Genomic DNA, 14,218 nt, shown 5'->3' with positions numbered 1-14,218 from the left:
AGGTATCCACCATAAATATAGGTGTCTTGAATGCTAGGTCCCCAGCTGATAGCAATTTGGGAATTTACTGGAGGCAGTATATTGTTGTGGCCAGGCTTATGGGTGTAATAGCCAGCTTACTCTTGTCAGTGTTTGGCATGCTCTTCTGTTGCTCTGGTCCATTTGATGTTGGCCAGGAGGAATGTCCACACTCTGCACATGTTATTGTTTTCCCCTGTCACCATGGACCTTCCCTTCAAGTCTGTATGCCAAAGTAAACATTTTTTCCTCCCACAAGATGCTCTTGGTCAGGCACTTTCTGCCAGTAATGTGAACCTGACTTCAACAGTAATATTGGTACCAGAAGCGGGTCATTGCTGCTAGAAACATGGTTCTCTAGCTTTGGCCTTTTGGAACTGCTTTGCTGGACAAATGTGGAAGAAGTTGAAATCTTGGCCTAAGAGATGCCTTGCAGCCCTTAAGTACAGTTTAATGGACTGCTTGTTTGAATTGAAAAACTTGAGCGTAGTAAGAATGAAAGATTATGGGGTTTGGCTGATGAAGGTGAGACTGGGCTAGAATCAGTTTGTGTGAGAGGCTTGTTGTTATACCTGTGTCCTGAAAACTTATACAGGGTTGCATTGCGTAGAAATGAACTGGTGTGATCAGAGGGGTATGGCATAGAAATGAAATCTCTTAGCTAAAATTTCTACCCATTCAGCTGCAAATGCTTAAGAGATTACAACCACTGAGTTTGGACCAGCTGATGTGCATTGAGACAACAGGAAGAATGCAGTCTTTTGAAGGGCTCTAAATGCTGAAGGAATGTCCTGTTCTTCAAAGTCTGCTTTATTCCCTCCTTGGATTAGATAATTGGCAGCTCACCTGGTATTATGGAGTATAACAAATGTAGAAAAAGAGGTTCATTAATTTTGCAACATGGTTTTGTATTTTGGAAATGGCTATGGGAAGTATGAAGCAGGCTTGTTGAATTGTGAAACCCAAGCCATAAGGATGAACCATGGGTTGCAATGGAGACCCAGTGGAGATGCCAGGACTATGGGATTGCTGCCAAGGACAGCTGCTGGCACTGGATGAAGTTTACTGGGCCTGAGAGTAATCAAGCTGGATGGGTGGAACTAGAACTCCAGAGACTTGTCACTGGTTAGAATTGTCAGATTTGGAGACTTGTCATTAACGAGGTCTGTTGGACTTGGAGCTACAGAGTTTGATGTTTCTCCTGTTTAAACCTTATAATGTTTGAATATTTCTTTGCTATGCCCAATGTCATCTTTTGCAGTGTGAATATATATTCTGTGCTATTATGGCTTTTGGGTTTATTTTTTATTTTTTGTTATTGTGGCTCAATTAAAAGATCTTGGTTGTTTGAACATGATTGGGATTAATAAAAATAATAATGACTTTTGAAATTGGACTGAATGCGTTGTATTTTACATCATGTATGGTTATCAGTTTATGGGGCCCAGGGGAAGAATGTGGTGGTTTGATTCAGATATCCCCCATAAACTTAAGTGGCATGAATGCTAGGTACCCAGTTGATGACAATTTGGGAATTAAAGCCTCCAGGATATAATGTATTGTTGGAGGCAGGCTTATGGGTGTTATAGATAGCTTCCTCTTTCCAGTTTTAGGCACACTTTTCTGTTGCTATTGTCCATCTGGTGTTGCTCAGGAGGTGATGTCCAGCCTCTGCTCATGTCATCATTTTCCCCTACCATCATGGAGCTTTCCCTAGTCTGTAAGGCAAAATAAACTTTTTTTTTTTTTTTTTTCCCACAAGCTGCTGTTGGTCCACTCTTTTCTGCTATCAATGCAAACCTGACTGCAGCACAGTCATTTTATTTTCCTGAACAAAATGTCATTGTGTATATGTACCACATTTTCGTTATCCATTCATCAGTTGATGGACATTGAGATTGATTCCATTGTTAGTAAAAGAGTAATGAGTATGCATGCACAAGTATCTCAGTTGTAAAATATAGAATTCTTTAGATACATGCCCAGAAGTAGGGTGGCTGGGTTATATGGTTGTTTCAATTGAGCTTTTTTTGAGAAAGCTCAACAGCACCTTCCATAATGGCTAAACCAATTCACACTCCCTCCAAAAGTGATGGGTTATGGTTTGTGTTCATGATTAGAGTCATTCAGACTGGAGTGATATGGAAACTCAAAGCAGTTTTATTTTGCATTTCCTTGATGGCAAGGGATGTTGACCATTTTTTTTTTTAAATTCCACGATTTGTGTTTCTTCTTTTGAGAACTACCTGTTTATTAGCTCATTTATTGCTTGGAAGATTTTCTGTAGTGTTCAACTTTTGCAGATATATATGTATATATAGGTGTGTGTGTGTGTGTGTGTGTTCTAAATATCAAGATTTTGGTCTGTGTTGTAGCTGGTAAATATTTTCTCCAATTCTGTAGGCTTACTGTTTACTCTTACACTAATTCTTTTAATTTTAATTCTTTTAGTTTCCACAACTATTCTTCAACTAACTTAAATTCCCCAGCATAGTTCTTAAAGTAAGAAGAGAACGTGAATGTGTATTAACCCAGTGCCTGTCTTAGAAGTGGACAGTGGATGATATTTTCATAATTTGATAGTTCTCTTTGTCAAATATTAAATAATTTCATGTGTTTTGACCAAAAACAAATGAAATATATTTTGGTGAAGTATCATTTCTTCTAAAAGTCTTTTAACTGTGGCTGACTGGAGCTCCCAAGAGTAGCTGAATAAAGCAAGAATTATGATTGCTTCCTGTGGTGCCCAAGGGTAAGGAAATGACACTGGGAGTTTTAGTTAAAGGGTATATTTCAGAAAGAATAATGTTGTTTCTCATTTTTCAAAATGAATGGGAGAGAAAGAAAGGGCATAGTATTCTTCTAGATTTTAATCACTATATGTAAGACCACTGAATTTTTTTAATTCATTGCTCATAATGAGCCTATGGTAAGGATTTCCAATTCCCTTCATTTTGCTTTTATGTGGCATACCCTTAAGGACATGCTAGTCTAAAACAAAGTATTTCTTTTGGTGTCATGTAAAAAAAAGTACATTTTAGATTTCCTCTGAAAAATTTGCTTTCCTCAGGAAGTCTACTGTATTTAAAGAAGAAAATGGGCCAAGGAGAATTAAAACCCTTACATTTCAGCTGTGTGCCTCAGCATATGCTAAGAACAGGAATGTTTCTTCCAAGTACTACTCTATAAACATTATAGATGCCTTGTTTGCATAATTTTTAGTTGATATTTTGACAAATTTGGTAAGAATTTTTCCATATTTTCCTTCATTTTTCATTATAAAATCAAGTGGTGCTTCTTATGTTTTCTTCATTCCATAATATGCCTTAGCTACTTTACTTTATTATTAAAAAAAAGCAATACTTCAAGGGAAGTGTCTATCCATCCTGTGTAGTTTGATAGAAATATCAAAAACAATATTCTCTTAGCCTTAAGTAGATTAATTAAATATTATTAAGATATTATGTGTTAAGATCATAATCTTAAATTTCAACAAATGAACTTTATTAAAATCTATTAAGAGATATAGCATCAATCTTTGTGAAAAATAAGGAAATGTGTTTTTCCCCATAAATTGCTAGAAGTGAAACATATGTAAATGAAGAATGATTGTTAAGTACACTTTCCATGCATAAGCTAATTTTGTGGCTCTTGAGAGCCATTTATCCCTATAAATTATATAGGTGTCAGTAACACTGTCATTTAATGGAGTGAGATCTAGTGTTTTTATTTTTTCAGTGTTTTAGAACATATATTATTGAACCATCTTCTACACACTTTGAGTTTCAGATCCAACAGGCATAGAGTATAGCTCAAGACTTCATGTCTAACATTTTCACAGATGATGCTATAGTTGCCAATTCTGGGATCATATTTATAATACAAGTGGTCTAGCAGATTAATGGCACTATTGAATAATTCTTTTAAATTTCCAATATTATTAATTGATATATAATAATAAATATATTTGGTTATGAGATCTAAAACTTAAATAAAATGTATAGAGATTACAAACATTTGGATGAGAAGTTTAAATTTGTTCCAGACAAAACCACCAATAATTTGCTTTGAAGATTCCAAAGAATTTGGAAACCTACAATTTCATTGCATGAATTCTTGAATACTTCAGGAAAACATTGTGAAATGTAAAATGATATATAAACTTTTATCTGGGTTATTCAATAGGTGTGGAAGAAAATTACGACCATGGGATGATGGAGAAAAATTGATTGAGATAGAAATACTACAATTATTAAGATAGAATTACTAACTTTTGCTAGGTTTTCACTATACATGGAACTTTAATTACCCATGGGAATAGATATAAACATAGATACCACATGATATCTGAGAATGGCATTAACTACTACTGGTTTAATTATCATGGTCAGTCTTATTTAATCATAAAATCTCACTAGTAAAGGAACTTGATACTAGAGTTGAGGAAAGATTCAATAAAATGGTTATTATCTACATTACAACTGAGCACTATCACAGAGTGTCATTATTCAAAAAGGAAAATCATAAGAGTAAAAGTTGTAGCAATTGGAATCTTAATTATGTGTTATAATTTTTATTTTTGTTTTTATTTCTTCAAGGTAGGGTCTCACCCTAGCCAGACTGACTTGGAATTCACTCTAGTTCCAAGCTTGCCTAAAACTGACAGTGATCTTTCTACCTATGCCTCTCAAGTGTGCCACCATGCCTGGCTTGTGCTATAATTTAAAAAATATATATTATTTTTTTATTTGTGAGAGAGAGATTGGGAAAAGGGGTTTGCCAGGGGCCTCCAGCTACTGCAAATGATCTCCAGATGCATTTACCACCTTGTGCATCTAGCTTACCTGGGTCTTTGGGAATGTGACCTGTGTCATTTGGCTTTGTAGGTAAGCACTCTCATTGCTAAACCATCTCTCCAGCCCATGTTATAGTTTTATATTTAGTTTCTGGCATTAAATATTTCCTAACACAAAATAAACAGCAGCTTGTCACATACTGGAATGGAATATAATACTAAATTTGCTAGTTTTTCTACAGAAAATGAAACCTAGTAATCCAAGAGAATTAAAAACACACTATGTACACAAACACAGTTCAGGGCTTTATAGAAATTCTTGAAAGTATTATTTTGGACTGAAAAACTTTCAAGTTCCCCTAGGGAAGCAAATACCTATGGGAACTTATTAAATGTTCATTTGTTCCAAAACAAACAAGCAATAGTTTGCATTAATGGAGGAATTAAAAGACCATCTTGCCCTCAGGATTACCCTTAGGAATTATATCTCAATATTACTTCCAAAATTCCAGATATAAACATCACTGGAAATTTATGACTTTTTAATGAGAAAATATAATTACATAGAATGAGGGAAGTTGTTTATATTTTAGCTTTAACTTTTAATAATGAAAAAATATTGAGAGAACAGAGCAGACATGAATAGAGTTATTTACATATGGATTTGCAGCCTCATGCTGCCATGTACTGGTTATGTTTGGGAGCAGATAAATTCTAATAAGGAGATAGTTTATTTATGCATAAAACAAGAAAAATAAAATCCTCATGCTATGACTGTTATATTGTTAAGTAAAACAGTTACAAAATCATCTAATGTCCAGCTAGACATATAGTAGATGGTTTAAACACATTAATTTTTAGGTTATATATTGACCTTAATTCATTCAGTTATATTTCCTCCTAGCCTATAATAAAAGCCTGTGAATCATTCATGATATATAGCACAGAATAACTCTTCCTGGTGCACAAGCCAAGTAGATAGTTATTTTACAATGACTACATGTCAGCCAACTTTTCCACTTGTCACACATTAGATTTTAAATTCTGATATGGAAGCAGAAACAGACTACTGCTAAAACAATGTCCATATTGATATATAAGAAAATGTTAATGGCATTTGAGGAAAAGATGGTGATATGTTTGTAAGTAAAAACATTTTAGCCAACTGTTGAACATAGCCACAGTTTAACTCCATAGTAGAGTACTTGCTGAGTCATTTGAAGATTCAACTGAGGTGGAGGAGGGAATCTTTCATGAACTTATTGACTTAATACATTGTTGACAGGATTGGACCTTTACCATGTAAACATTTTCACAGGACTGCAATATGCCAGGGGAACTAGCTTATCTAGAACAAGAGATCTAGCAGAAATAAGAAAAGAGAGTACAAGATAGAACCTATAGTGCTTTTGACACATAATTTTATCACTTCTGTCATTCCCATGTCTTTAACAAGCAAGTCAGCATTTACTTAAGTGGAAGATGTTTCAAAAGGGGATGTGTGCTGCTAGGCAGGTGTTATCAAGTACCACCTCAAAGTCTGCATCCCACAGATGTCACTATGTGCATCAGATATAGTATATCCAAATGAGAACTTGTTAATTAACTGCTGAATATTCTTGACTTTCAGCACTTCTGTCATCATTATGTATGCTGTAATCCAAGTCAGAAATGTGGGTATCACTATTAATTCTTATCAAATTTTGGTTTCACACATACATCATTATGCTTTCATCAAATGCTTTTACTATGGACATTTCTCAAAATTATGGCTTCTCTTTATACAGTCATTTGCTATAGCTCTTAACTGTTGCCTTTAACTATTATAATTGTCTCTGCTATATTTCAGTCTATTCAGTCCCTATTCACTTAGACTTTATGGTTCAACTGAGTATATTATTGATGCCATTAGCTTTCATTAGGCTTAGGGGTGTAACTCCATAGTAGAGTACTTGCTGGGAATGTACAAGACCCTAGATTTGGTTCTCAAAATTGGAAAAATAAAATAAAATACAATAACAACAAAATGCTTCTGCTACTTTCATTATTTTTAAGATGTATTGATTATTTTGAAGTTCAACATATAGAGAGTTTAAGAAAATTCTCTAGCCTCATTTTCCAAATCTCATAATTCACAGAATATACTTTTTATATAATTTCTTCTTTTGTTTTTAGTCATATAGCATTATTACTTGCCTTAATAACTTGTTTTATTTCTGTGCCAGTATCATAGATGACTTTTTAAGTTGTGTACAATGTCCCATTATATAGTTAATATCTAAATATAACTTTATGGCATCATCAATTTAAAAAATGTTGACATGGCTGGATGCATGCTTGGTGGTTAAAGTGCTTACATGCAAAACCAAATGATCAATTCAATTCTCGAGAACCCACATAGGCCAGATACACAAGGTGGTGCCTGTGTCTGGAGTTTGTTTGCTGTAAAGCTGGTGGCCCTGGCATACCCATTCACTCTCTCTCTCTCTCTCTCTCTCTCTCAAATAAATAAGTAAAAATAAAATATGTTTTTAAAAGATGCTGATATGTTGATATGTGGAAACATATAGGAACATTCATGCTTTACTCAGTTATTTACACACTAAGGCATGCACACTCAAAAGCACACTTATTTTGTAATGATTTTTATTTATTTATTTATTTATTTGAGAGTGACAGACAGAGAAAGAGGCAGAGAGAGAGAGAGAGAGAGAGCCAGCGAGAATGGCCGCGCCAGGGCTTCCAGCCACTGCAAACGAACTCCAGAAGCGAGCGTCCCCTTGTGCATGTAGCTAACGTGGGTCCTGGGCAATTAAGCCTCGATCCAGGTTCCTTAGGCTTCACAGGTAAGCTTTTAACCGCTAAACCATCTCTCCTGCCCACAAACACACTTATATCACAAGCACATATTACTTTCAAAATGTTTTGTGTATTTTAGTTTTCTGAAAGTGCTGTGTGGTAGAAGTGTGTTGATGAGTGTGCATATGGATATACATGTCAGTAAGTGTAAATAGTTGAGTTTCTATTTTGTGTTAAATATTCGCATGTGCTTTACAACTTCCATCTTAGTATAACCATTCTATGAGCAATCTCTATTAAAAGTATCTCATATGCTTTCACTAATACATAAATATTACCTTCAGTTTCTGGGTTCAACATTAAACATGCAAATTTGGTCTTTTGTAAATTGTGTTCTATTAGAACATTTGTAGTAGCATATCCAGAAGTCTTTAAAACTTCATAAATGATAATGAAGCACAGTTCCACACTCTGTGACTTGTGACTAACAAAAGTGGCCTAAGTAGCATATGGCAAGTCACTTAACCTGCATGACCTTAATTTTCCTATTTACAATGGTAGGGGGTAACATTGGAACTCCATATCTAAGGTTCTATAAATTTTGCAAATGTTCTCTCAACAAAATGTCTTCAAGAAAAATGTAATAATGTGATTGTATTCTTGTTATCTAATTAGATATATAATATTTTACTTACCTATTTTATTTCTTTTTCAAATAAAGTATCATACAATCTGATATATTCACAGAACAAATTTATCTGTTAAGCAATTTTCAGCTACCTGGTAGAACCTATTCATAGAATGATTATATTAAAAGCCAGAATCTCAAGTCTAAGTCACAGGAGAAGGTTTTGCCAGAAAACAGGAACATTCATGGTTTACACATTAATTCTATTTATTTTTTCTGTTTCCCTTTCTAACATAAATAGACTTCCTCAAAAGCTGACTATAGTCATAAATACAATAAGAAGTGGCCACTTGAAGGAAAAATATTATATATGTTGTATGCATATAACTTATATATTATTAGTTTAGATATTTCTTTCAACTCAGTTTATGTTGGATTCATTTTTCCCCATCAGAACCTGGCATATTTTGTATAAAATGAATATATTTCCTCCTTTTGCCAAGTGCCTCAGTACACAGTATGTGTTGTTCTTGCTTGGAAAATTAAAACCTTCATGAATAATAGCTGAATGTCTTTATTCAGATTCTTCAGAAATTTTTATTTATTTTATGGAACTGAAATAATTTTGAGATTCAGTGATTTCCCAGTTGGAAATTAGGGTATTTATACACCACATTTGTTTCCAGTGGCATTTGATTTTTGTAGTGAAAAACAAGCTATAATATAAGCTTTGGGCATCTTTGCTAGTAAATAAGCTCACACATACAATATACAAGGAAAGGATTAAAGCATCCTAATTGTAATACCTATAGCCATATAATTATTGTTTAAATGATAAAAATCTATAATTTTTTCTCATAAATTTGCATTAATATGTTAGTCCCTTTATTTTGCTGCTAAAGCTGTTGACTGATAGTAATTGGGTCACTTTATTGAAATGCCTCATGTAAGCTCAGAATGCTCTGTGTTGGTTGGCATGACAACCATAGTGGTCGATTAAACATGCTCAGAAATTGGGAAACTGGGCTTCTAAGAAGCTGCTAACAAGATGGAAAATGGAAAACTCTCTTAGTAATGGCAAATTGGGCAGAAATTTTTAAGAACTGCCTTGACCATGCTGTTATATAATTATATAATATCAGTAAGATAAAGTCATACATATGTAAAAGTCTAGATTCTCAGACACTCATTTAGATGATCACAAGACATTATTTTATATAAATTTTATAAATAAAAGGTGGACAGCAGCCTTAAAATATTAAGTATTCTATTAGAGTTAATGCTAATATTACTCAGAACAAATAAAATAGCTATAAATGGTAATTTCTATTTAGTTCTTTCTCCTTTTTAACAATTTTGTGAAAAGGACAGCAGATGATACTTGCAGATGACACATAGAAACATACTGGCACACGGGCAAAGCCTTTACTGCCCTGTATCTCCTTGGCCAAATTTAGGTATAAGGAAGATGGTGAAGGACTGATGACTAATGAGAGAAATAGAGAATTGACTTGAAATTGATGATGGAGCTCAACTGCGTATTTTATTTCTTTGTTTTAACTCCATTACTTTTATTTTTGCATAAATATTAACATAAGGACAGAATTTGGAGTTAGTAACTTAAGGAAGCTACTGTAATTATGGAATGCAATATATATTTTTCTCATTTCTTTTCTTTGATTTATAATACTTTATAGAACCAGAATAGAAAGGGAACTTGGCTACCTGGCAGGTATCATTTTTTTTTAAATTAATCTGCTTTTGTCTATGGGAAAAAAAATAAAGATTATATAAAGAGGATATAGGACACTGGCTAGTTTACCACTTGCTTAGGAGCCAAGATATTTGGTATATATGGTAAATAAGGAAGAATATCTACTTTTATTCAAATATGGATGTTTTTGAATAAAATAGAGTAAGAACATCAACTCTGAACATATATACTTTCAAATACATCAAGTTTATTCCAAAAATAATCTATTGTTGAAATTTAATTTATAGCAGTCTTTGAGAAGAGGTATTTTACATTTTCTTTCTGCAAAATGAAATTAACTGAATAGGATGCATAAAATAAACCCTGATAGTGTAGTGAAAAGCTGACTATGGTGCCAAGATTAGGGACCTACTTAGTGTTCCCACTTCCTTCCACAATGCAGTTGAACCAAATAATCTTAGTTCAGTGATATGTTCATTTAGTATAAATTTTAGTATGAATAAAACCTTTCTTATGGGTAAAGATGAATTTTATTGTGCTATTTTTTCCTTTTTGGGTTGCATGTTCTTTGTTCCTAAGGATCTATTTTATTCCTGTATGCATCCATCTTTGTTTGTGCTTAATTTTGATATAGTCATGTTAATATTTTACTATGTTTAAAAGTCAAATTTGATAGCTGGAGAGATGAAGGCGCTTGTTTGACTCTCCAGATCCCACTTTAACCAGATGCACAAAGGTGAGGCAAGCGCAAGGTCGCACATGCCCACTAGGTGGCAAAAACGTCTAGAGTTTGCTCGGTGGTTGAGGCCCTGGCACTCCAATTCTCTTTCCATCTCTCTGTGTCTCTCTAAAAACAAAAGTCAAGTTTGACAATCAAGGGAAAAAAAAAAATAAATAAATAAAGGAATTGCATGATTACCTATAATTGAATTATATTTACAAATAAAACTGTAAAATATCAAATGCACTTTTGAAATTACTCTAACACAGTGGTATGTATGATTATGATTATATAAGATTTTTTCTGTTTATGCTATAAAAGCAATTAGCAGTGATTAAAAACTAGATTCAGTTTGAATTAGAGCTTTTTTTTTTTTTCGTAAGCTTTCTAGTATGGTTGACAAATATTTCTCTCTCTTTTTTTTTTAAATCAGAAGTAATGCATTCTACCACAATCATCTGTGGGATTTTCTATCATTTTAGCTGGACTGCTGAAAAGATGCAAGAGGAACAAGCCCTGTCCATATTGTTTATTATCTTGTCATTCCATGCATTCTGCCCAACATGGTAATTGGCTTATGTCAGGTGTTCAATAATAAATTGGGGAATTAATTCACAGTGTGGGTGTGCTGATCTAATTAGTCATTATAAAAACTGACAATTTATCTGCATTTATTTTTCAAACTGTAAAATTATTTTGTGCTTTCTCTCACTGGATGTATACTAATGGTCTATTTGAAGACTATAGACAACATGTAATTAATATGAGTGAAAGTGTTTAAAAATAAATTTCTTTGTAGGTGTACAAGAGGGAAGAGGAACTAAATGAGTAATCACATTGAGTAGCTGTCAAGATAGTTGTGGTAGATATGACAATAACTGTAATTGTAGCATTTGCCTTCTTATTGTTGGGACAAAACACTTGACCAAAAGTATATTATGATAAGAAGTTATTTTGGTTTACAGTGTCAAAGGTATGTTTAAGCATGGCAGGGACATGGGACATGTTGGTACGGTGGACTTCCAGAGTATTATATCTTGTCACATCAGCTGGGAGAATGTGTGAACTATTATGAACACCAGGTGGAGCTGAATTTATAAACACTGCCCTCCCTCCATGACATACCTACACCAGAAAAGTTTCAGTTCTCACCAGCGCTGCAAGCTGGAGATTATATATGAGGCTTAATCACAAATGCATGAGACTATGGGAGACTCTTCATATTCAAACCACCACAATAATAAAAGTCCATATTTATGTAATGCAAGTGTTACCCTTATTCTTTTCTCAGCAGTTGTAGCAAGGAGTTACTGATGCAAAACAGTCAAAGCTAATGGTTTAAGAGGTTTCCTCATCTTAACCTTTCCTGGATATTTAGGTTGTCTGATTCATCCTTCTATTCCATATGACATTATCTTCAAGACACTGTGACATGGACCACCATCTATGGACATGATTGGGCTAGAATGTACTAAGAGTCTCATCAGATGCTGATTCATGGCTGAGCTCAGCTGAGCACCTCTTCTGGTGTGCTTATGTTGGCCTTTGCATGGAACTTTGACTTCTCCAAGGGTAGAGGTTGAACTATGAGAAACAGAACATGACCAGGGCATGTGTTCTTACAGAGCTTGCAACTGTTACAAGGCTTTTTCTGATCTGTTATTAGAAACATAAGCCCTTACTTTTGTGGTTGCACTTACAAAAGCAAGTCACTTGAGCTCTCTCAAACTCAAGGAAAAAGAATTATGATGTTTGTAACATGATAGCATATATACGAAGAAAATTAATTGAAAATAGCTTACTTCGTATATTTACTACATATCTACTATTATTTTTCTCATTTTAAGAATAATAAGAAACATGCATACAAAAATTTGTAATTTTGCAGATTTTTTAGTGTAAGTTCTAATACTCGGTACTATTCTACCATACTTGATCATACTCTTCACACAGAAGGGGGGCGGGGAAGAGAGAGAGGGAAGGCAGAGAGAGAGAGAAAGAGAGAGAAAGAGAGAATATCTATTTAGAGATTGTAATAGTGGTATAAGTAGAAATATTATGGTATAGTTCATTAGAATTCAAATTCATTATTTAATTAATTCATTTTAGTAGTTACCTTCATATTGCTGGGGCAGATTACCTGAACAAAAGCACCTGGTTAGAGGAAAGGGTTTATTTTGACTTAGAGTCTCTAGGGAATGTTGCAGGATGTCAGGGAAAGGATGGCATAGCAGAGTCTACACATCACTTCTTGCACAGCTGATAGCAGAAAGCAGCAAAAGAGTGAGCTGAGCTCTGGCAAAGAGGAAGCTGGGCTGTAATTCCTCTAAGCCTCCCTTTAGCAAGGATCCAACTATCAAATTGCCACTACTTGGTGACCAGGCATTGAAAACACATGTATTATTGAGGTTTGGGGGTCATCTGAAACAAACTATCATACTCATGAAACAGAATTTTTTATTCAGCAGTTTAATTTTGAAGCAATTTTAAATTTACAAAGAATTTAAAAGGTACTGTAAGTTCTTATATCCATCACCCAGTGTTTTCTGAACACTTATGTAACTTTAGTGTGTTCTTAATGTAGAAAACATAGAGGTATTGGTACAAAACAAAGTCCCCTCCCCAATTTAACATATATTTCCTACTACTATTGTGAGTCCATCAGAACTAATGAATTTTAAGTTGATAAGTTTTTGTGGGATTTTTCAATATTATAAACCATTCTGATTAGTGTTAGAAGTTATAATCTGAGATACTATGTTGCACCTAGAAATATATTCTTAGTTTCCTCCCATCTCAGATAGACTCTCACTCCTTATTTTACCTACTCTTACCAGTTTTGGCATATTGGTTAAGTACTTGTAGAATTTTCCTTATTTTATGTTTCATATTTTATCCTGTTTAGATTGGGCTTATAGACCTATAAGAATACTAAATAGAAGTGATGTGTAGGGCTGGAGAGATGGCTTAGCAGTTAAGGCGCATGCGTCTGGAGTTCGTTTGCGGAGGCTGGAGGCCCTGGCGCACCCATTCTCTCTCTCTCCCTCGCGCCCATTCTCTCTCTCTCTTCCTCTATCTGTCTTTCTCTCTGTGTCTGTCGCTCTCAAATAAATAAATTAAAAAATTTAAGAAAAAAGAAGTGATGTGTATATTTCCTTACAACCAACCTAAAAATGTGTGTTATTAACATTATTCAGTACTGGGGAAGTTTGATTACTGGGATAAGATGTTATCATAATTTTGCACTATAAAATTACTCTTGTCCTTTTCTATATTAAATGCATTAAAAGTGATTCATTAAGTCACCTCTGCACTTTAAATGAGGTAAGTTAAACTCCATTCTGCAAAGGACAGATTGTCAAAAATATGTAGAGATCACTACAATTGTAATTAACACATATTTGAGGAATCAGTCTGAAATTCTACAAATATGGCATCTGTCATAAAGTAAATTTGAACCTCTAGATTAATCCTGATTTTTCATCTCAGAATTGGTATTTAATTACAAATTTATGGTTATAGTTGTTTATATTTTGTCTATAT

General features: G+C 33.9%; 1 protein-coding gene across 2 annotated transcripts in view; it reads left to right on the top strand.

Annotated features, from left to right (window-relative positions):
• The window catches only part of Gpm6a (glycoprotein M6A), a 376,173-nt gene that overhangs the window by 234,684 nt on the left and 127,271 nt on the right, over positions 1–14,218 (top strand). The gene's annotated exons all lie outside the window — the stretch shown is intronic.

This window comes from Jaculus jaculus, chromosome 1, assembly GCF_020740685.1.
Source record: "Jaculus jaculus isolate mJacJac1 chromosome 1, mJacJac1.mat.Y.cur, whole genome shotgun sequence".
Lineage (NCBI taxonomy): Eukaryota > Metazoa > Chordata > Mammalia > Rodentia > Dipodidae > Jaculus > Jaculus jaculus.
Note: the sequence above shows the minus strand (reverse complement) of the source record. Positions and strands in the feature narration are given on the sequence as shown.